The following is a 24,808-nucleotide window of genomic DNA, read 5'->3' as shown; positions in this document are numbered from 1 at the left end:
AGATTTGTTTGGAAATGTTGGTTGATTTATTTTTGTCACAAGATTTGTATACTCATCATGATAAATATGGTAAACAGTAACAGATGATTGTATTCTTCCACTGTTACTGATGTTATGTCGGCATATCATCCTTAAAGTAGCTAGAACAATTAATCAATATGAGTTACTATTGCGATATTTTTTCATTATGTCCAAAGATTGTTATTCAGACGAATACTAAAATCAATTAGTGTTTGGTTATCCGGTGTTTATTTTAAAGGAAACGTTCTTAAGTGACGAGAGGAGTAAATTTCTCACTTGGTAATAATCGCTATCATTGGTTTGTGGATATTTTTTTAAAAGCATAATTCGAGCCTGGTCACAAAGCCAAATTTTGCTTGCACTTCCCGATTTACTAATGTAATATGTACAACAAAATTTAATTCGGATGGTAAAACGTATAACATTAAACCAGTGTTGCGCTCAGCGAACATCTGTCGTTCGACGCGACACAATAACTTTCCGTATATCACAAAGTTACATGAAATGAGAAATTTATGTTGATACAGCGTACGTTGTGGAAGCTGGTGATTTATTGTTGCGAATTATTGTAAGAAACGTGAATCCCCTTTGGCCTGATCCCTGTGGGGTGTGATCATTTATTAATAAAAATACCGCTAACAAATATTAAGTGGGTGAGGAATGAATAGTGATTGTTTATTGAACACTAGCTTTGGCTCGCAGCTTCGTCCGCGTGAAGGAGTTTACCAGGATAAAAGTCCAGTTTCCAGGATGAAAGTAGCGTATAACCTATCTAGAGTATTAAACTATCTCCATACCAAATTTCATAAAAATCCGTTGAGTAGCTTTTGAGAAAATCGATAACATACAGACAGATAGAAAAGGGGACTTTGTTTTATAATATGTATAGATTTCGCGGTTTTTTTTTATAGAATAAATATCGTGTCTATGTCAAAAGTGATGCTTATTGTGTAGAAGTTGATAATAAATGGTCGGGAGAAAGAAGCTTGAGGTTTTGTAAATTTTAATTTACGCAGTTACATTGCGTTACTAAATTAAACCACATACTTATCATGAAAATAATAATTTACAATAAGTTACACGATCAGTAGATGTAAAAACAAGTGTAATTATTTAACAAAATAAATAATAATAAAGATTGATTTTAATTATATACGCCTTAATGCTATACTCTAAGAGAATCCATCGCAGCGGAAATATTGGCATGAAACTACAAAATAATAAAAGAACTCAGATAAGTAAAACTGGTATTTATACAATAATAAATACATCACGAAAAACATGCTTAGTATAAACGAAAGCCACCTTAAAATATACAATCTGATACATGTAAAAAAATGTTTGATATTTAATACAGACCTTGCCGTCAACGCGTTTTAAAATACACATTTATCATGCACCATGTTTATTATAGGGCTTCTAGTAGTTAAAAAAGTCGATTACTCACGCAGGCAATTTGAGTACCACGGTGGGCCCAACGTACCCTACGTTTGGCTCCGCTATCGGGAGATGGATCTTTGAGATACGGCGCTGGGCTCACTTAAAACAACTTACTATTACTGGACCTTCGATGTGAATTTAATGGAAGTGGCAATTGGGTGCTGCTTGCTAAAAACTGTTTGGCTTTTTTTTATTTATTTTTTTAAAATGTATTATTATTATCAAAAACAATTAACAAAATTGATAAACCAAAAGATGTAGCATAAATTAGATTAAGTTTTTGTGTAAATCTACATCATCCGTTGTTCGCAAATATTACTAAATATAACAAATTCAATAATAAAGAATTGAGTTATGATTAAATTTTATGTTTATGATTGGTTTTGCATTCGCCGTCTGATTTTATTCCGACTATTAAATATTCTGTTATTTACTCGTTTTTAGCTGATAAAATAGCGTTTATAGTAATCATGGTTCGATTTGTACAATATTAGTACTCAATTATTATTCTGCATAAAATCATTGTACTGGTGGTAGGTCACTCATATGTGAGAATCCACCGTAGATACCACCGCAATGACTATTTCTGCCAAGCAGCAGTATGTAGCCAATGTTGTGTTCCAGTTGGAAGAACATTGTTGTAAGAACAGGATGGAGCGCAGTGGAATACCAAACAATACTTTGTAATTCAAGGTATTGTATGAGGTTACTATTGTTTCTCAGCGGTCGTATCGCTTACTATCAGGCAAAAAACAGGATCGTCTCATCATCCAAATCAACGATAAATAAAAACACAAAATAAAGAAGCCACATCTAGCAAATGTAAGATGAGAACACGCGCTACCGACATCTAATGAAAACGTAATGATGAAGCAGAAATCATTTAATCGAACCCCTGCACCGACGAAACCCTGCCTCTTTAAACATTTGTGGAGTACCGCTGACCCTGTTATGTATATAAAAAATACCTTAATACTTTGTATTTTTGATACTATTTTCTATGAACCTAGCTTACAACTACAACAAATTATTTACTTAGCTTAAATAACGAGCCTGATGGTTTATGGTGAGAATGAGTTATAATTTTGTGAAGTTCACCCAATATTAAAATAGAAAATATATTTCTCATTAAACATAAAACTGACTGCCTTATGTTCGTGCGTACGCGTGTTTCTGTGTGTATATAGTACGTATATGTGTATTATATTATTATATATTTTTCATTGTTTTCATAGCATCGTTTTTGACTCATTTCACTAAAGCTCTGAGATCTAGGACAACTTTTTTCTTACCAACATTTCATTGCACTTCAGGCCACGAAAAATCCCCTAATTAAATTTACAAGAACTGTTCATATTTGTTAATATCTATACTCTTCAAACCACAAACCATCTACACAACGAATGCCATCAATCCTTCGCGTGAGTAAAATAAATCAAACACATATTCGAATTTATGTTGATAAAAATTTTAAGACATTCATTTCGCACATTTTCCAAAGAGTCACATCACTCAAATAAGCAAACACGGGGCCCTATTTCAAAACGTTGCCACGAGGGGTGACTTCCCTAAATAGAATTATGTAATCAAATTAATGTAGACGGGATGACGCGTGGTGTCTGGTGACGATCAAAATGCCTCGTCATCTAATGATGCGACAAAACTGAGTTTCGTTTGGAACTAAGTGATATTTGAGGGAATGTCTATTTCTGCCGCCAAGCAGCAACGTGTAGTCACTGTTGTGTTCCTTTTTAAAGAATATTGTAGCCAGTATAACTACTGGACATAATATAATTTAACATCTTAGGCTGGCGAGCCCAGTGGAATACCTAACAATACTTAGTAATTCATTTTGTTGGATGGTGTTTCTATTATTTATAGGCGGTCGTATCGCATAACAACAGGCGAACGGCTAGATCGTCTCGTCATTCAAAGCAAAAGAAAAGTTCAATAATTCCCAAATTCGCTAACACAAAAAGTTACAGTATGTCATTTATAGCTTATGTTTGATGCATACGGCCGGATTGATAATATGTAACTAGGTTTTGCTCGCAACTTATTTATTGATTTGGGAAACAAACAGAACGAATTATGACTAAAAATAAATGAATGTAAATTAATTAATTAATGTATCAAATCGGTCTTCGCTACAAAACTCCCTAAATCACTGTAGTTCGCTGGTAGGATATATTTTATATCCGCCCATAAAGCGACCACCGTACACAAGGTGTTAAAACCCGCCATAGTGCCTCACGTAAGTGTGTCGCGTTCCGGGATCAGACTGTGTATATCCAGTTCTTACAGGCCGGCATAATTACGATTATCGAAAGGTAATCTCTCACACACACCACGCACGTGTCCACTGCACTCCAGCTCTTCCCACCTTGAAACAACTAGACTTAAGTCTTAAGCTAAATTCACTAGTTAGCATTCCTTCAAAACATACACAATATCTAAAGTGTTTGGTAATACAAAGCTGAAAAAACTTAAAACTCAATCCAAAACATAATTCCATCACGAAAATAATTTAAAATCATACAATATTAACAATTCTAAGAATACACCACTTCGTAATAAAAAAGCATTCGAAGTTCAACCCAATCACAAAGGGGGTCGCAACAAAGACTATTCAGGGCAGTCGATTAGGGTCATTCTTCTCTATGCCACGATAAAATAAATACCGACAACAATAAATAGAGAAAAAAACGCGCGAGTGAATATTGTGCGCTGTGGTTCCGTGGTGTTAGTTGTTAGAAAGAAGAAGACACATATACTTGTCACAGCTTAGAAAAAATACGAATTTAAAATAAAGAGCAAAAAAATATATACATTTTAGTAAGGAACCTATCCTTGAATTTTGATGGAAGTATATGCGGTTTCCGTAGTCACACTAGCTGCAATATCTTTCAAAATACGATAGTGCTTGTTTGATACACAGACAACTAGGTGAAACTTCCTAAATTTACTATCTAGACGGATAAGTCTTACTTCATAGCGAATCTGAATTCATAACAACTTTTATTCTAGGGTACGAGTTTTAGGGGTCGAGTGGCTCCGAGACCGCATTTACTTGGAGCATAAATTCAATTGATAAGTTATTGTTCATTAGTTAAGTAACTTATACTATGTTTAGTTTAACTGACAATATAAGTAATTTTATAACTAAATAAAAACCTATATCCGTATTACAACATTTAATAATTTTTTTATGGTCACAGCATAGTGATCCACTGCACCTGATGGTAAGTGTAGTGGGGTCCGATAGAATGTCGATTGACGAGAGATGCTTACTCGGCAGTCGACATTATTATGCCGGCCTGTTGGTATAAGTTTCCAAAATACAGGTTATTACAATACATAACTAGTTAGTACAAAAATTCTGTAACACGTTACTCAATATACTGCCGTGCTAAGCTCAAAAGCGGTATCTCAAAAAAACAATCTTGATTTTTATATCGTCAGATAGTTTAAAAAAATACCCATTGAATGCTTACCTAAATAACAGTATCTTATTTAGAACTTGTTAAAAACATCTTAAAAGAATTTCTCATCTTAAAAACTATATTTACAAAACTTTGAATATCTCGAAATAAGGTTTCTTCTTCTTAGCAAGGCAGTATACCCTAATATTATTACTTAGCATAACGATAATGGGCCTTATTCCTTCGCCCAGGAAACCCTAAATACCCTGAAGGGCTCGTTGAGGCCAATCCGGCGTTATGACAGGTGACGCGGTGGTCAAAAGCCAAGAATCGCCAGTCATCGCCAAATGATTATCGGATCCTTCGACCGCCAACGATATTGGCTTGAAAATACATCCTCATTCGGTGTTTTGTTATGGATAAATACTTTTCGGGATTTACTGTTATATGAACATGTAGTTATGAATGATATTGATCTGTGTTCAAAACTGATTAAGGAGAGTACTATGTTGACTCGTGATATTAGAAGCCCTAGATGCATAGTAATTCATTGTAAAAAACACATATCAGGTAGGGGTATGCAAAGACGCAACCAAGGCATCCACTTTTCCCCAAGTGTGTTCCGTCCCATGATGTGATAGGGGGCGAGCCTATCGCCTAGAGGCCCTAGATGCATAGTAATTTATTCTAAAAAACACACATCAGGTAAGAGTATGCAGAGGCGCAATCAGAGCACCCACTTTTCGCCAAGTGCGTCCCATGATGTGATAGGGGGCGGCTCGCTATATCGGGCACAAGGTCCATACTTTGGGCTGATACTGAGCAAAAAACCCAAATATCACTTTTCACGACCCGGGATTCGAACCCAGGACCTCAGCGCTGCCGTACCGCATATGCAGAACAACTTCGCCACCGAATCAGTAATTCATTCTAACAGCATAATTAAACAGTTAAACCTACTTAGTACCTTAGTACTAATGAAATGGTTTATATAACATCAAAAGCAAAGTAGGTTGGCTATAATACTTACCTCGAAAACAATTTAATAACAAAATTAATCATCAAAGTAATTTTATTTAAAATTAGGACGGCTATTGAAACAGATTCTATTATGTTCGCACCTTATTTACACCTTTCAAAAAGGGGTTATTAAAATAAATCCACCCTATGCAGCGATAACGCTTTTGTGTACACCCTGTATAGAGTTTTCAGCCGCCTGCAATGAATTGAGTTTCCACAAGGCATTGTTGAAGAAATTAAGCTTTTAAAAGATTATTTTTATATCGAAATTGTGTGCCATTTTTTATTGTCGCGTTAAGTGACTTTGCTTTTAAAGATAAGTAGGAGCGATCAATTTATTTAGAATAAGTTCTTAATTTGGAGTTAGTATTTACTAATAAAATTTTGTAGGACTGCGTAATGCTTAACGTCTCTATCTTTAAAAAAAATAGCGTCAGCATGCCCATCTTTTCTGTCTGACGTTTCATTTTTTAACTATTTTTTTGGACGTAGGTCATGAAAAATCTTGTATGTTCTGCTGATCTTACAGAAAAAGTATTGGGATTAGGGAGGGGAGAGGGATTTTTGGGCCTTTTGAAGTTTTACCCACTATAAAAATGTATCAATTGGTTGTTACATTCTTATAGTTTTTTTTTTTTTTTTTGTAAGCCAGCTACTTTAATAATGACCCGGATTTGATTAGCGTGTCTTATGAGCTGGCAGGACATATACGTAATATATTTATTACCTATGTTGCTGGTGGTAGGATATATTTTATATCCACCCAGACAGCGACCACCGTATACAAGATGTTAAAACCCGCTATAGTGGCCCATTTGTGTATCACGTTTCAGGATCAGCCGGTGTATGTCCGGTTTCAATAAGCTAGCATAATTGTGTCCACTGTCGTGGGGTATACATCCCTCATCAGTCGATATTTTATTGGACTCCACTTCACTTATCAGGTGAAGTTGGGTTTCTTTGTCGTGCCCTTACGAAATATCAAAAAAAAACATATTCTAATCACATTTTTAAAACACATGTACTCGCCAAACTTGTAATCAAAATTCGCTTCAGACTTGGCCTGTGCCCAACCTGCTGAGTTATGGCTCGCCAGTTTGCCCGCCAATAAAATAGTTTAAATCCCGTCGGGTTCACTAACTCTGCACGTGGGATTCTATGCTTTTTGACAACCAATTTTACGAACTCAAGTTCGGGGGTGCAATTCTTGAGTTATGAGCTATGTCTTTGATACGGATTTATGTGGATTCTATGATGTACGAATCACAGATGGGGAATTATTATTCTATTTTTAAAACACTATAGTGGGGCGTTACAGCGAATCTGAATGATGAGGCAAAGATACTTGTAAAGATGCTATGTATGACTTATATAGAAAAAATATCATCACCCAAACTTTTTATTACAAAGTGATATTATGTGGACCTACACTGCACTTACCTGGTGTTTTAGATGCCACTGCCGCCTAAAAATAATATCGCCCAAACTTTAAATTTCAAAGAGAGGCATGGTCTTTGCACCTTTTATCCTAAGACATTCAATTTTTAGTTCAATAATGCCGAATAACACTGGCTGCAATATCATTTTGGCACTCAATAGTGATTATATTGTTCAAAGGTAGTTATAGATAATAGTGCCTACCTAGCAGGACTCCGCATAAGTAACCCCTCCCTTAGCTGACAACCGTGTAAATCTTTTGCAGAGTTTTGAATCGAGTTAAAGGATTTTTTATACAATGGGAAGGAAGGAATATTTTTCAAAAATAACATTTAAAGAGAGCGGGATTGTAATTACGTATATTTATTTATAAATAATGAAAAAAGGCGAATTTCGGTCATGGCAACCAATCTCAAGAGAAAGCAGCCAGGTAAGTAGAAGATATAGTGCACAAGTGTGCGCAATAAGCAGATGTACTCTTTGTTCCTGTATCCATAGTCCGGCTAGACAGCAATCCGACATGACCTGAGAGAAATCAGCTTTCTAATTCCGGGTTGCAATTGAGTAATTTTTAAGATGGAAAAATCCAGTCACCCGGTCAGTCCACAAATATTATGACCTGATCTGAAGTTCGAACCCAGCACCTCAGCACGATAGTATTACTTGTACTGCACACGCTTTATATCTACGCCACCGAGGCAGTCAAATATAATTATCTATGTAGAACAATGCTCAGCAATTAATGGAAAGAAAGTTACTTTATTCGATTTAAAATTTTGGCTTACGTGATGTTACCTAAGTACCGAATTCACGATCGACAAGACAGATCAGAATATTACAATATTCGTCGAAGAATTTGAATAAGAAATCAAATGCTATTAAAGATATCCGAAGTGCCACTAATAATGGAATGAGTGGAATTGTAAAATCTTCTATGAACAAAGTTTCGCAATAACGTACGGACGAGACGCGGCCATTTTGAGTTCAACGACGCTATTTCTTTAGATGTCTTTTGTTTTAAACCAGTGTATTGTCGCCGTTCTAAAGATATTAACTGTATTGTGTCGTTCAATGGATAAAGTTTTGTTTTTATTACACAAACAGGGGATTGGATCAGTTAGTAAGTCATCACCAATACTAAAGACAGTGACAGATCAGCAAATAGTATTGTATACGTCATCATTTTACGTAAGTAAGAAGCCATTAATAATTATTTTGAAAGCACAACCATTGATGTAGTTCAAATAGGAAACACTAGCCTAAGTTTATTTAGTTATTACATCATTTACTGTAGCTTATACCTTAGACTGATTTTGAAAAGAGCAACGCTAGAGTTTCTTGCCCGCTCTTCTCTGGTGAAAACTGCTCTCCGATCTGGTGTTAGAGTTTAATATTTACGGAATCTAAATAATGTATAACATTTTACGGGTTCAAATAAATCATTTCATTTCATATAGCCAAGTTAACACGGATAGAGTGAGCAGTAGAGTCAATTAGAATGCCACTCTACCAGTTTATGACATTAAATTCTGCACTCTACTAAATTTGTTTCTATGGGTATAGTTAGTAGAACAGCTCTTATATACTACTATGTCACTCTACCCATATACAACGGGCTTTAATATTAAATATAGAGACAAATCAAGTCCTTATTACCAAATAAACTTGAGTCCATTACTCTTTTAGGAACAAACAGTTTAACAATAAACCTATAATACCACCGACATCAATCACTTACGTCCTTAAAACCCAATTATATCAGGAAATACCATAAACGCCTGAGATCTGACGTTTTCCGTCGAAGCTAAAAAAGTATCAAAGGATACCAATGTGGGTGTTTCAATAAATCAACCACGATGATTTAGACCAATCACAAAACGAGTATTGGACGCGGATCTTTCAAACGTGGATGGGTCTAAAATTATTGATAATGAATTAATATTTTTTATTCCATAAGACTATTCAGAGATTTGTTTCTTTTGTGCGTATACATATGCACTCACGCTTTTTATCCCCGAAAGGGTAGGCAAAGCGCAACTATTCGCTGTTTGTTGCTGGGTGGTGTTTCGCTATTTCATCCCATAATAGATGGCGAGCCTATCTCCAGATCGTGGAAAATTTCCGGAGTCCAGGCTGATCTAAATAGAAAATCCCTAAATCACTTTACCCGACCCGGGTATGGAAGCTGAGAGCTAAGGACTACGGTCGTACTGTAATACAAATATGCCGCCAAAGCAGTTGTTTCTTTAGAATTATTTGACGTATGATTTACTTGACTGATTAATAACGTTTATTAAATTATTAATAACAACTTTGTATTGAAGATGTGTTTTCATCTTAGTCAGTTACTTGTCATTTGTAAATCAATGCATTAGATAGCTAATGTATTTAATTCCAATTTATTTAGGATGCCTATTGTATTTGGTCATCTTATACTATATTCGTAGCATTAACATAGTCGATGTGAAACAGGCGCTAATAATTTACTATGATGCTCTACATAAATCTGTGCTTTTAAACCAATTAGTCCAATAAAGTCAGTTTATTTCTCAGTAATAAGTTTTCTTTGAAGAGCGATGTCTTTATACGGCATTGGAAAGCTAAATACGCTAAAAAAACGTACTATGTTAAACTAACTTGAACTTCTGCGAGTCCAGTATAATTTATTAATTTCAAGAGAACACGGTACCTCAGTTCACTTTCAAAGGTATTTTTTTCGTTAAGTTCCTGATAAAATACGGAATGTTACAAGATCTTTATATTATTGTATGTATTAAATTGAATTGGATTTAATAAGTCGTGGTAGTGTCCCTGCACTTTAAGCTAGAAACGATTACAAAAAAACACATTTGTTTGATGTTGGCATTTCATTTATTTTAAGATGAATGTATCTATCAATCAGCTTGTCACCGATCACTGCTGAACGTAGGCTTCCCCAAGTGAGGGCAAAGCATCACGATCTCGGGCCCGCATACATCCGATACCCGCCGCTTATTTCAAAATTTTATAAATATTTAATATATATATTATTATTGTATAATTTTAATTTACTATAGTAACAAATATTTCTTTAAAATACGTCTATAAAAGAGCTTGTAACTTGTAAAATTAATATTTCTTCCCATCCCATCTTGTTCTGTGCCAGGTATGTCATTATTAATTTTAATATAAAGGGGTATTGAAACAACGATGATATTTCTCATTCATATTTACTCGTAAACTTATTTCCTATAATTGGGATAAAGTTTAGTGCCTATTATTGCGATAGGTCCGTTCTTTGTTGGAGTCGAAAAACCAAAACGCGCGCTGACAAAAAAATCCGTATCTAAACGGAATTTAGACTATCCAGTGTTAACAATTCCGAGCCAAAGCTCTAAAGTGCTTACTCACACGTATGATTTAAAGCCTTATTGTGGCAATAAATAAATTTGACAGTCACCCTGAAGGTTCAGCGAAATTGTTGTCTATAAACTTTATAACGACATTGTTTGATAGTTATTCGTAACATTAAAATTACGGAGTACGACCAATAAGTCTTAATTTACGAGTTTATAGGTATTTGTAACATTTAAATAACAGACTATGACGAATAAGTATTAATATACGACAAGAGTAGACAGATTGTGGTTTTCTAATAAAATCTTAATTCTTAACATATTTATGCAAAATTTTGCAAAGATGTTTGTTAGAAGAAAAGTACCTTGGGTTTTCGCGAATGTAAGACATTGAAATGAAACTATTTTCCGGATTTTATTGCTGCTATTTACACCTTTATTTTCTCCCGATGTTTCGGGGACTTTGCAGCCTTCTCATGGTCTCCCCCCCCCCCCGTAGTATTTCGTGAAAGATGTACAAGCGGTGCCGCGAGCATAGTATCTCAAAACTGTATAGATATTACTCATGATTTTAAAAATATTTCGGCAATAAATCTGACAGTCATCCCGAGTGTTCTCAGAACTAATACAATGTTAATATATAGCTGTAAAGATTAAAAATGACTCCCAGTTGACTCATAACTCACGTGATATTGCTTTTGTACACTATATATACATAGATATAACATAGCGATGTAGTATGCGTCATCTTTTATATATTTCTAAATTTTCGCAACTTACTGCAAGCATTATACCCCTATCCTTAAAAAGGCGAGGATGTAAGAAGAAGCCATATTATATTTTTATCTATAAAATAATTTTTACTTGAGATTATAAAAGATAACGTCACGTTGACGCCTACGCAGACATTTCGCTAAAAATATACTGTTAATTCCCTCATGTTTCTAAAAATATAATTTCTCTTTGAATATCTCATCTTTTTAAAGACATTGATAGTTATTTTAAACTATTTAATATGAAATGAATAGCGTATACAATCAAAGTGTTTTTGCTATTTATATTGCGGTGAATATGATCAAATAGACGAGGTGTCGCTCGCGGCTTCGCCCCTGTGAAAAGCCTTTTCTATTACATACGTCCCTAAACTTTACATAAATCTGATTAAAAATGTATATAATTTCCCATGGGAACAAAGTACCGGAATAAAAATAGCCTATATGTTAATCTAAGACATGGTCTACCAGTGTGCCAAATGTCATCCAAATCCGTTCAGCTGTTTTTGAGTTTACTTCTAACAAACATATAAGCATTAAAAACTTCTGCATTAATAATATTATTGAGACAGTCAGATTCATGCCAGTTGATTGAATATATTATTATTTCTATACAATTTATGAATAACTTTGTGTTGCTTTCGACTCCTGAGGGTATGGAAGAAATTTTCAGGATAGGAATTCCATTATAATATAGGTACTTTGCAAAAATAAAAAATTGTTTAATATGTACTAGACACGCCTAGTTCTCTCTCCGGTCATGTCGGATTGCCGTCTCACCGGACTATTTGAGTGAAGGAACAGAGAGCGCATCTGTATATTGCGCACACACTTGTGCACTATATCTTTTGCGTACCTGTCTTATCTCGGTTGAAATTGGTCGCCGTGGCCTAATTCGGTTAGGAAAGAAATCAATCAGTCACACGAAAAATTATAATCCAATCCGTTCAACAGTTTATTTTTAAAAGTCTTCACCATTCCCATTTATTATATTAATACAAACATATAATACAATGTTACAACAGACCTTACATTTAATACATTAAGTAAACCCATTCCTTATCACAATTAACCTCATAAATGTCAAGAGGCCAAATGACGTCATTAGCTACACATATATAATGATCTATGTATAGTATATGTTAATTTCGCACACACCATCATCGCCTCCGTGGCGCAATTGGCTAGCGCGTTCGGCTGTTAACCGAAAGGTTGGTGGTTCGAGCCCACCCGGGGGCGTCACACTTTTTGTATGGAACTCGTGGAGGAAGATTGCAAACACAATGGAATAAGTGGTTTTTCTAGAATTGGAACAATGTGTATGTCGACATCACGAGTGAATAAATAGATAATGGGTGGATATTAATTCATAATAAGACAGAAAAAAATCCATCGAAATTGGTTAAGACCTTTTTTCTTGGAGTCTTAAAAGACGACAATAATTCATTAAATTAAAATATCAAGTTGCAATTATTGTGCCGGCTTGATTCGGTACTTTATAACGTATTTATTAATATTTGTTTTTATATATTTATATTGTATTCACTTATTATTTTTATTCAGTATATTCGTGTGTATACTTTTATATTTATGCTATATTATTATTCTTATCTTTTTCTTTCCATATTATATAATATTATTATTTATTACACCTACCTATATTGTTTTATTTCTGCATTACCCAAAGGTTAACTGGTAGAGTATGCCTTTATTTATACACTGATGTAAAAATAAGTCAATAAATAATAATATTAAGTATTAGTATGGAATATTCTAGAAATACGAAATATGAATTACGATTTATGAAAATGTCGCTCTTATGAAGTATTTTATTATAAATGTAGAATGTAGAGGTCGTTTAAAAACAATTATTAAAGGTGCGACAAAATATTTTTTTATATCTATATTTATTTCAGGGTTTTATCTTTAAGGATAGGCCAACCCCATCGGAACTTATATTAACACAAACACAATAAATGAAAACATACACACACATAAACTACATACAATGTTATGTACCCGAGTGTAATGGTTACACAGGTAAATACTAAAACTATTCATCATCAGGTACTTTTCAAAAATTAATATGTATAAAAATAGCAGTTTAATAATAATTTTATCCCCAATATCTGAATACCAGTCATGTCTAAATTAAATTTTGGAATTGTAATAAACTTGAGTGATAAAAATAGTTATAATAGCATTTATAATTATTGAGGTCAACATTTACCTCACCAAACCCAGAAACTTTTAACCAAAATCGTTAATAACAAATTTTTTATTCAATTTCTATTCCATTTATAATTTACTTGAAAATATCGCTGGAGAAATTCCCAGGCCACCTGTTTCCCAACGTGGTCTGTAAGTAGGGGAGGTCGCAAACATTTTCAATGGGTTCGTTAATGCTTTCATCGCGACGGAACCAGGCTTACGCGCTCCACCGGTGAATTATTGTGCCTGATAAAAATGTTGCTTACTCCGGCAGCTCGTAAATTTTAATGACTAAAATATCATTGTTACCAATAACAATATTTATGTGGTTTGAGGCTTTTTAGAGAATAAAACGAACAAGCTTGCCTGTTTCTACGCAGCGTCACAGCTGCGTATAAAGTAAAAACGCTGTCTAAATTTTTAATTACATTGCACTACTTGGAATTGCACTGCGCTATTACTTTGGGTCTTTTTTTTACAAGTGTACGGCATAATAAGCCTACTGTACCTGATGGTAAGTGGAGTGGCATCTAATAGAATGTCAACTGAGGGATAATTGCCCCTGCAGTCGACACAATTATGCCGGCCTGTTGGAACTGGATATACACAGGCTGATCACGGAATGCGACACACTTACGTGGGCCACTATGGCGGGTTTTAACACCTTGTGTGCGGTGGTCGCTATCCGAGAGCATATAAAACATATCCTACCACCAAATATATATTATATATCACAAAGTCATTACAATAACTTCAAAATTCTTTAATCCAGAACAGTTTTTCATCCCAAAACGAAAGATTTTGATAGACCCATCACCTATGGCTCAAGTTTGCTAATTTTAATGGATATTTAGACGTGCCTGAAGGGTGACAATCGCATACTATACTGTTTACTTGCTATACAATAAATGTACTATTTAAAGTCAATCTTTGATACTATTTGTAAGTAGACGCTACGCTTACCTTCAGACAAGATAAGGCCCTACATTCTCTGAAAAAAAAATTAATAATATATTTTGAGATCAACGTCCCCTATTCAACACCACGCCGCTATTTTTTAACTGTTCTCCAAACCGAGCAATATATTACAGAACGCTCCGAATTACTCCAAACTTGATTAACAAACAAACATTCAAACAATTTACATTAATACTAGCGAACAGCATTTAGTTTAATATCTCGTCAACCCAAATCAAAGAAAGTGCTAAACACGGTATGCCATAACATAGAGTTAAATTCAAAGCTTGCGAGTCATAGTTAACTAGGTTTAGCTCACGGCTTCGTCTGTATGAAAAGCTTTACCCTTTCTTGTTAGTTACTCTGCTTTTTTACTTTAAGAATTTATCGTTAGCTTCAATAGCGAAGAAAGTCTGAAAAAACGTCTCATACTTAATAGTTTTAGATAAAAATATGAAAAGAATGCAAGTGTTAAAACCCGATTTAAGCCAGCTTGGCAAACGAAACGCGGAATTTAGTATTGGCATACCTTTTATAAATAACAATAAATCTATCCCATTATTATTTTGTGCCTGCCACTAGTCCAAAGAGTCATTTATTCAACCAAAACATTAAATTACTATAGTAATAAAAACATAAACACACCCCATAACTCATTTAATCTCATTTATAATCAAGACGTTACTATAAAATTGTAACAAATATGCCGTCCAAGCGTCTGACAATTAATTAACTAGACTACCGGGAACTAACGACCTGAGATTAGGTTATCGTCTGTCTCTTTCCAACCTCAAGTGTAAGAGAGAGACGGAAACGCATTTCGTAAATACAGATAAAGCCACCCGTAGATTCGGTCAGTAATTATTTTGTTAAGTTAAAAGAGAATTAGTTTTGTTAGTTGTTGATTAATATCTTAAGTAATTAAGTTGTCTTTGTATTTGAATTTATGAATTAAATATAGATTAAATTTCGACAAAGCCTATTGTGTTTACCTGTTTTAATAACTTTCTTTCAAAGCGTAATTTGAAAGATCTGGATGATGTTATAATTGAAATTGAAGATGCAAATACCGTATCACTTAAATTCTTGTAGTCTGTTTCATTGAACAAACTTGAATAGAATTTACTAATTATCATGTCGATGTTGCTCTAATTTTATAAGAGCGGTTGGAGAGTCTTCATACCCTAAGAAATAAATTTTCCTTGTATATCAAGATTTCTGATAAAAGTCGGTGTCTATTGCTTCTGATCATAATTGAGATTATCGAATTAAAAATAGTAATTTATTATACGACCATAACTTTAATATCACCCTCAGATAAATCTTAAGAATACTCTTAATTCTGATCACTTTAACGCGAACTCTTTTCTCGCATACTATTGTATTTATTCCAATATCAAGAGTTGTATTAAAATGGTTTTTATACGGCCTCAATTCTGAAACAAAACCAATTTGTAAAGTCCATTGAACGCGATCAGCAGAAAAATTAAGAATTGAAGGTCTTGCCGACTACATACGTCTCAAAGAAGCATCCAAGAGACATATCATACGAACAATACATCATCCAGCAAATAGCTGAAACGTACTGAAATCTAAGTCTGGAATTTCTAACTGGTGCGAAGATGGTGGTGAAAAACCAGACGCTCTTTGTTAGCGAGTTATGGCGGTAAAAACCTACGCCACCAGCGCCATCTGCCGGTGACATTGCGAAGATTTATCACGTACTTTCGCTATAGAACCTTCTCTGTTAGAATGTGGTGCAAGGCATGGGTTTTGGAGAGTTGATCAAAATAAATTTTGATGGGATGATTGTTTCAGCAAAAAGCCAACGTCCCGCGGTGTTGTTCCCAGGCGGTCACCCATCCAAGTACTGACCGCGCCCGACGTTGCTTGACTTCGGTGATCGGACGAGAACCGGTGTTTTCAACGTGGTATGGACGTTGGCGAATGACAAGACATAGCGAGTGTTCTATATCATACTGTGACGTCATACTACACGATACTACAATAAAACAAAAAGCCAACATCACGCGGTGTTCCCAGGCGGTCACCCATCCAAGTACTGACCGCGCCCGACGTTGCTTGACTTCGGTGATCGGACGAGAACCGGTGTTTTCAACGTGGTATGGACGTTGGCGAATGACAAGACATAGCGAGTGTTCTATATCATACTGTGACGTCATACTACACGATACTACAATAAAACAAAAAGCCAACATCACGCGGTGTTCCCAGGCGGTCACCCATCCAAGTACTGACCGCGCCCGACGTTGCTTGACTTCGGTGATCGGACGAGAACCGGTGTTTTCAACGTGGTATGGACGTTGGCGAATGACAAAACATAGCGAGTGTTCTATAGCATTATTGGGACGTCATATAATTCATAATGCTAACAAAAAGCACATCGCCCTCGGGTGGACTCGAACCACCAACCTTTCGGTTAACAGTCGAACGCGCTAACCGATTGCGTCACGGAGGCAAGTACACGGGTGGGACCTTATTACTAAAATAGTACTCATACTTCGTAAATACATTTTGCTCACGATTTGCCAGTATGAAAATTTACACAAACTTTGAGACCCCCAAATTATCTTTGGAATTGAATTTCGAAATATCATATGAAATAAAGAAAATTTCGAAGAAAAATTAGTTTTTTTTTTCTTTCTTTTTCCCAACGTTCGGCTATTAGTATTTTTCGTGGTAAAATTATACAACAGTAATATTATTTTATTTGCTGGTTTCATAATTCAATACAAAAGAAAAAATCTAGGTAAACTGCATTATAATATAACCCTATTTTCATTAATGAGAAACAACTGAAAAACTTAAAGTATGATGGGTTTTATATTCGCTTTAAGTATCCACCTATGTACTAGCCTCCGTGGCGCAATCGGTTAGCGCGTTCGGCTGTTAACCGAAAGGTTGGTGGTTCGAGTCCACCCGGGGGCGATGTACTTTTTGTTAGCATTATGAATTATATGACGTCCTAATAATGCTATAGAACACTCGCTATGTCTTATCATTCGCCAACGTCCATACCACGTTGAAAACACCGGTTCTCGTCCGATCACCGAAGTCAAGCAACGTCGGGCGCGGTCAGTACTTGGATGGGTGACCGCCTGGGAACACCGCGTGATGTTGGCTTTTTGTTTTATTGTAGTATCGTGTAGTATGACGTCACAGTATGATATAGAACACTCGCTATGTCTTGTCATTCGCCAACGTCCATACCACGTTGAAAACACCGGTTCTCGTCCGATCACCTAAGTCAAGCAACGTCGGGCGCGGTCAGTACTTGGATGGGTGACCGCCTGGGAACACCGCGTGATGTTGGCTTTTTGTTACAGTGTATACACATCCAATAAAAACTTAATAGACCGAACTATGAAGAAACGGCGACAATATTTTTATTTTGTTAGAGAGTGATATATATTTTTTATCAATGACATAAACAGCTGCCCAATAAACGATAGAGTCAAGCCAATCGGCAGACATTTCATCAAAAATGGTGCAGCAATTTTTCTACTTATTATTTCATCCTAGCATTATTATATATCCAAGTTCTTGGCAAGTACAATGCAGTATTAAAAAAAAGTCAAGCAGCAAAAGTAATAGTTTCACTGGAGTTTTTTTTAATAATATATTACCTACAGCTTTATTGAACCTGTTGGGATGTGCCGATTTGCCCTTTTAAAACGCGTGTAGTTGTTCTAAATATAGAATTTATTAAGCTATAATATTTGCTGCTATTTCATAAGCCCCTGCTACAAAAATCCTTAGTCATATAGACTTTAATATCAAAACCGCTCCAATCCCCCAACACAGGCCGCATCCTAAAAGCTGTCTTGCAGATTAAAATCCTGAGCGTGTACCAATGAACTCGTTTTGTATTGTTGCTAACATATATTTTTACTTTCAGCTTTATTTGTATCTGAAATGTTACGGAGTGGCGTTGCAAATAATTACTTTTGTTAAACTGTTTTCTGATGGATTAATTGCTGTTAAATTTGTGTGTTTTTTCATCGAAGTACTTATTATGATATTTTTTCTAAAAACTGCATATCTGCTAAGCCTCTTGTGTGCGAAATTTCGTTTGGAGTAGTAGTATTTTTATATCTATAGTCTACCATTAAGTTTATAAGGTCTAATGATTTCTTATATATACGCGAATGTTAGACATTAAAATTAAACTGTTGTTCACTTTTTATCGCGGTTTTTTATATTTTATTTTATCCCAACGTTCCAAAAACTTTGCAGCCTTCGTAGTCACGGGGTGGACTGAGGTGTTGGTCATCCGATCCATTTAAATTCAGATTGATGTATAAAAAACTATTAATATACATCACTCTGAATCCAAATACCTAATATAATTAGTTAATTATGGCAGTCGTAGTCTCTGGCCACATACATTAAAAAAAAACATGAATCAGTCAGTCCATTCGCTTGGGAGCTACTATAACACACAGAGATGAAGATAATATACACACAGTGACGCATATACATATTATCTAAAACTTATAACAACCCTCTTTTTCCGTTGGGAGTTGAAAAGATAAATCATTGCGATTAATTATGAAGACTATCTTTACAAAGTCATTTTTTACTTAAATACCATTTTTTTTTTCATAATATAATAATACCTACTAAATCCAATCTAATAAGTAGACTATCCACATTTAAAAATAGAACATAATATAAATCTTGGCCACTCATCCACAACATTTTAAACTGTCAAAAAACAACATCGTAAAATGATGCAATCATAAAAACAATTAATAAATGCATTAAATAAACGAAACAGACGGAAACTATTTCATTATGCCAATACGTACGGACAAACACGGTGGACGTATTTAACTATTTGTTGTGCTAACGAACCGTGGCGTATTATTAAATTCGCATGAGGCGGCCATTTTGTACTGCTTTTTATTTTATTATCTGTGGAAATAATTTTTAAACGTATTTACATTGAACGTGACGATTTCGACACGATTTAAATTTTACATGAAAATTATAACGCAAATGTTTATTTTGCCCCGCTGTAGGAAACAGTTGGTGATTATGTAGTACTTTGAGAATAAAAATACATTTCAACATAATTTTAAAGATTTTGAGTTATTCAATTAATTTAGATCAGACTACTGTTTACCAAATACGGTTGTTAAATTAGATTTACAAATTAGGAGTACATTTTCAAAGGCGCTCTAATTAAAATATGCGACGTGTAACACCATCTATGATTTGCTTTGGTAAACAATAAATATCGTTAACTGGCCGAAAAACACAGGTGCTTGAAGACATAAAAAAAAACAATTACAATGTCACATTCGAAATACAAAAATGCCGCTGGAATTAAAAAAAAACTTGTAATAAGAATATTAAAAACTTTTTCCCCCAATTTATATTCCGAGCACATGACGTTTACACGTTTATAATTCGATGTCATGCATAGATAAAATTCTATAATTCCAAATTATACATTAGAAAAAGGACGCGACGCGGGTCGTCTGTTTATAGCGCCATGTTATTAATGTTTCTTTTTTTTGTCAGGCCTATGCAGTTACGTGTACTGCCTGCCATTAGTCGACACATTTTTTGGGATTATTTAAGGCGATACCTCAAGGTCCATTTTCATACATTTTGTCATATTAAATTTTAAAGGCCGAAATATCCATGATTATTAATTATTTTTACGTTTTTCTTTTAACTGCGAGAACTAATCACTAACTAGACGTGAATTTAAATTCTTTACTTGCCAATACTTGTTTAGTTACCCAGATTAAAGGTGAAACAAAATGTATGAAAATGGACCTTGAGGTATCGCCTTAAATGCATTTTAAATAACAAAAAGTTAAGACATCTGCATTTTGGAATTTGAAATTAGAATTAGAAGTAAAATGTTGGAATTCTGTTTTCAATTTAGAATTAGAATATTCAATTAGTAGTATGTAATTCATAAAATAACATACATAAATATTCATTGTATTTAACAATAATTAATTATAATACGCCAACTTGTTAAAGGAAAAGAAAAAATTAGTTACGGTATTTGGGCCAAGGAAATAAATCAGTGAGCCAGGCATCGATATATTGCTGTCGTCAGAAGAGCAGAGAATTAGAACACACAATTACACCATTCTTAGTTATTCGGATTAAAAAATAAAGCCAAAGATAGAAAAGTGATAACTATAAAAGAATAGCAAATGAATTCGTGGAATTGTGACTATAACGATTCTCAACGTAAGGAGTCAATACTTAGAAACGTGTACCTTATTTTAATACTGAAATGTAATTTAGCATAATTGTTAACAAAATTAAAAACACGTTTGCCTTTTTCAAAACAGCATACATTCATTCAATTGTTTTAGTCTTAGCACAGCTTTTTAACTCCATAAACATTAAGATAACAATCTGCTGCGATTAAATTGATTGGCTAGACTGCCTCGGGTGCGTAGTTGTACTGCATGCGCGGTACGGCAACGTTCTGAGGTCCTGGGTTCAAATCCTAGTTCGGGAAAAGTTTGGGTTTTTCTGTTTAGTATCAGCCCGAGGTCTAGAATTTGTGCCCAATATGGATGGCGCTAAGCTCACCCTTATCACATCATGGAACGGAACACACTTGACGAAAAGTGGATGTCCTGGTTGCGCCTCTACATACCCATTCGGGGTAAATGCGTGATGACACGTGTGCGTGTGCATGTATGTGTGTAGAATCTATTACTATTATATAAAGCTGAAGAGTTTGTTTGTTTGTTTGTTTGTTTGTTTGTTTGTTTGAACGCGCTAATCTCAGGAACTACCGGACCAAACTGAAAAATTCTTTTTGCGTTGGATAGCCCTATGTTCGTGGAGTGCTATAGGCTATATATCATCACGCTATACCCAATAGGAGCGGAGCAGTAATGCCTAATCTCAGGAACTACGGGTCCGAACTGAAAAATTCTTTTTGCGTTGGATAGCCCTTTGTTCGTGGAGTGCTATAGGCTATATATCATCACGCTATACCCAATAGGAGCGGAGCAGTAATGGCTAATCTCAGGAACTACCGGTTCGAACTAAAAAATTCTTTTTGTATTGGATAGCCCTTTGTTCGTGAAGTGCTATAGGCTATATATCATCACGCTATGACTAATAGGAGCAGAGCAGTAATGGCTAATCTCAGAAACTAGGAGTTTGAACTGAATAATTCTTTTGTGTTGGACAGCCCTTTGTTCCTGGAATGCTATAGGCTATATATATCGTCACGCTATGACCCATAGGAGCGGAGCAGTAATGAAACATGATGCAAAAACGGGGACAATTTATTAGTTTTGAGAGCTTCTGTTGCTTGCGCTGCGTAAACGGTTAAAGTTATGCAACAATAATGTATGACGGGATTGTTCCTCTTAAAAAGTTCTACAAAAATATATCATAAAACAAAAGTCCCCCACTGCATCGGTCTTCCCGAACGTGTTAAACTCAAAAACTACCCAACGTATTAGGATAAAATTTGGTATGGAGACAGTTTGAGACCCTGGGAAGAACATAGGCTCCCGGGAAAATATATAGCGTGACTTTTATAACGGAAAACTTTAGCCCGAAAAACTTTATAACGCGGGCGGAGCCGCGGGCAAAAGCTATCAATATATATTTCGACATTACACCACGTTTATATTGATTAGCAGCGTTCATCCCTAATTTAACTTTGTTAAATAGTAACATGAAAGGAATTTTGGCGAGAACTTGGAAGTTGTATTCCATAATCTTCTTCTATCTTCTATATACTTATAATAAATCTGTAGAGAGGTCAATTCTGTACATGAAATATATTTCCAAAATAACTATCAGGGGGTGATTAGGGATCGATACTGATGCCAAAAATGCAATTAGTAAATTTTTTGTCTGTCTGTCTGTCTGTCTGTCTGTCTGTATAACCGTTATAGAAACAAGAACTACTCGACGGATTTTGACGAAACTTGGTACAATTATTTGTCATACTCCTGTGGTGGTTATAGTATACTTTTCATCACGCTATAATTAATAGGAGCAGAGCAGTGAAGGGAAATGTTGGGAAAACGGGAGAAGTTACTCCATTTTTAAGCTTCCGTCGCGTGTGCAACCTTAATGGTTAAAGCTACACAGAAATCATGTATGACGGAAATGTTCTCCTTAAAATTATGTAAAAAATATCCCACGACAGCATATGTTTATCTTTTATGGTTGACTCACAATAACACGTGTAACTCCCGATAGCTTACCAGTTCGAAGCTTTCTCATTATATTTGTCTACTCTTACGTTTATAACACTGTCAGTCATCCCTAATTAAAAAAGTTAACATTATTAAATATTCCATAAAAAGAATCATAGAAATCGGTATAGAAACACCAAAGTTATACATGAAATACGCTAATAATAAGCCATCATGCGTGAATACTGAATCATCCTATAAGGATTATTTTTGTATATATATAAGGTCGCGAACGCACAGGCAGGCGGCTTGCTTGGCACCTAGAGGCTAGCGAATCACCTAGCGAGTAGCTTCGTGAAACGAACATTCTCGAACGTTCGCGACCGGCTCCATTTTTGAAGTCCGAAATCCACGCGGGCGAAGCTGCGAGCGGAAGCTAGTATAACAATAAAATACTTACACAAAAAATAAGAAACGAAAAATTATTTATTTATTTATTTATATTATATGGAAGACTAACAGCTTAAAATAATATATAATTAACAAAGGTGTTGTTAATTATAATATTATTATGAAAAACATTAATATATAAGTATCGCACTATTTCAACTTGCTATTTTAGTAGCTAAACATTTGAATTATTATGATTAATAGCAAGAGAATACAATGAAACAAATTTATTACTTATTTGGCAAATATCACACGGTTAACAATTTTTATACGCGATAAAACAGTTGATCAATGTCCCGAGTAAATTATTGTGGACATTATTTCGGTCTAGACTTAGATGTTTTGTGTTCGTACGAAGAAATTGGATGTAATTTATAGTAATTTACCAGTTGGGGGTGATATGCCAAGGCCGGTTGATGGGTTTGAATCGTAGTTTGTCGGATTAAAATATTTTTGTAGAGTTGTTGCCAGGTTTGAGGGATAAAAGATTTATTCCCGAAACATCTACCATGTTTTTTAAATAAAAGTTAGGTGTGTTAATCCACCAGGACCTGGTCTATTTGTTTACAAAATTTCATGCAAATATGCTCAGCAATACCTATGTTAACTTATAACAAATATTCCAACAGCTTATTTGTCATATTAATAACATAATCGCTTTATGACTCATTTGCTCGTCTGGCTAGGTTTACTAAAAAAAAATTACTTCGAACTCAGCAACTCATGTTACAAATATTCGATAATCACCTCTAAGGACCCCCCTGGCACCTAAATGAGAACAAACACTCATAATGTTATGAGTTATAAGCTATAATTAAAAATTGATTTTAAATTAATATAACATTTGTAAAATCATTTGGAAAAAAAAATCACCTCTAAGGTGTAGCCTTCGCAGTTTTGACGATATCGAAATTATATTTTAGGAACACAATTCCATATCAGTTCGTTGGATAGTAATTGTTACGCATCAGCGATAGTCGTAAATTGGTCCTGCTTTCGTCGATCATTTTTCGATGTTAATACGAGTTTGTTTATAGGAAAGAATAAGCTCACGCCTTGATCCGGAGGAGGTTAGGCAGAGATGTAACTAGTAGATCACTACTTTGATCTTGACGATGAGCCAGCTACTCAACCAAGTAAGATTAAAAAGGCATTATAACATAAATATTTATTCACATACGATATAGAAAAACTTTCAAGTGACTAATAAGTACAAAAAACATTTCATCGACGGTTCAAAATTCAAATAATTAAAACCAAAACTATATTTCGCAAAAAAGTATTTGCGTTGCTAACAATCTTATGAAATCTTATCTGCATCTGATAGAAGTCGAACCTATTGCTATATCGGGAACAAATTCCAATCCCAAATAACTCAGGTATGTTAAATCGAAAGTCACAATACTATAATATGTTGCGTCCCCTAGGATTTGAACTTAGAACTTTCACAGCTCAAGTACAATGCCACTGAACCAACGCGATGATCTGTTAAGTCATATCCTTTTTGAAGGGATAATATTATCACCCGAGGCAGGATGCATTTTAGACCCCATCATTCTTCAAATTACATAATT

At 34.8% G+C, this 24,808-nt stretch overlaps 7 non-coding genes across 7 annotated transcripts; 4 read left to right on the top strand and 3 right to left on the bottom strand.

The window, feature by feature from the left end:
• The first annotated feature begins 12,613 nt into the window (after positions 1 to 12,613).
• Trnan-guu lies at positions 12,614 to 12,687 on the top strand. The gene has a single exon. It is a non-coding gene; the product is annotated as a tRNA-Asn (tRNA).
• Positions 12,688 to 16,439: 3,752 nt separating this feature from the next.
• Positions 16,440 to 16,561, bottom strand: LOC115443926. Its single transcript, XR_003938686.1, has one exon. It is a non-coding gene; the product is annotated as a 5S ribosomal RNA (ribosomal RNA).
• A 73-nt stretch (positions 16,562 to 16,634) lies between these two features.
• LOC119190367 lies at positions 16,635 to 16,753 on the bottom strand. The gene has a single exon (XR_005112881.1). It is a non-coding gene; the product is annotated as a 5S ribosomal RNA (ribosomal RNA).
• Positions 16,754 to 16,826: 73 nt separating this feature from the next.
• LOC119190366 lies at positions 16,827 to 16,945 on the bottom strand. Its single transcript, XR_005112880.1, has one exon. It is a non-coding gene; the product is annotated as a 5S ribosomal RNA (ribosomal RNA).
• Positions 16,946 to 17,491: 546 nt separating this feature from the next.
• Positions 17,492 to 17,565, top strand: Trnan-guu. The gene has a single exon. It is a non-coding gene; the product is annotated as a tRNA-Asn (tRNA).
• A 76-nt stretch (positions 17,566 to 17,641) lies between these two features.
• LOC115443855 lies at positions 17,642 to 17,760 on the top strand. Its single transcript, XR_003938665.1, has one exon. It is a non-coding gene; the product is annotated as a 5S ribosomal RNA (ribosomal RNA).
• A 73-nt stretch (positions 17,761 to 17,833) lies between these two features.
• LOC115443885 lies at positions 17,834 to 17,952 on the top strand. The gene has a single exon (XR_003938672.1). It is a non-coding gene; the product is annotated as a 5S ribosomal RNA (ribosomal RNA).
• The last annotated feature ends 6,856 nt before the right edge of the window (positions 17,953 to 24,808 follow it).

This window comes from Manduca sexta, chromosome 23 (assembly GCF_014839805.1).
Source record: "Manduca sexta isolate Smith_Timp_Sample1 chromosome 23, JHU_Msex_v1.0, whole genome shotgun sequence".
NCBI lineage: Eukaryota > Metazoa > Arthropoda > Insecta > Lepidoptera > Sphingidae > Manduca > Manduca sexta.
This window is presented reverse-complemented; position numbering and strand designations above follow the sequence as displayed.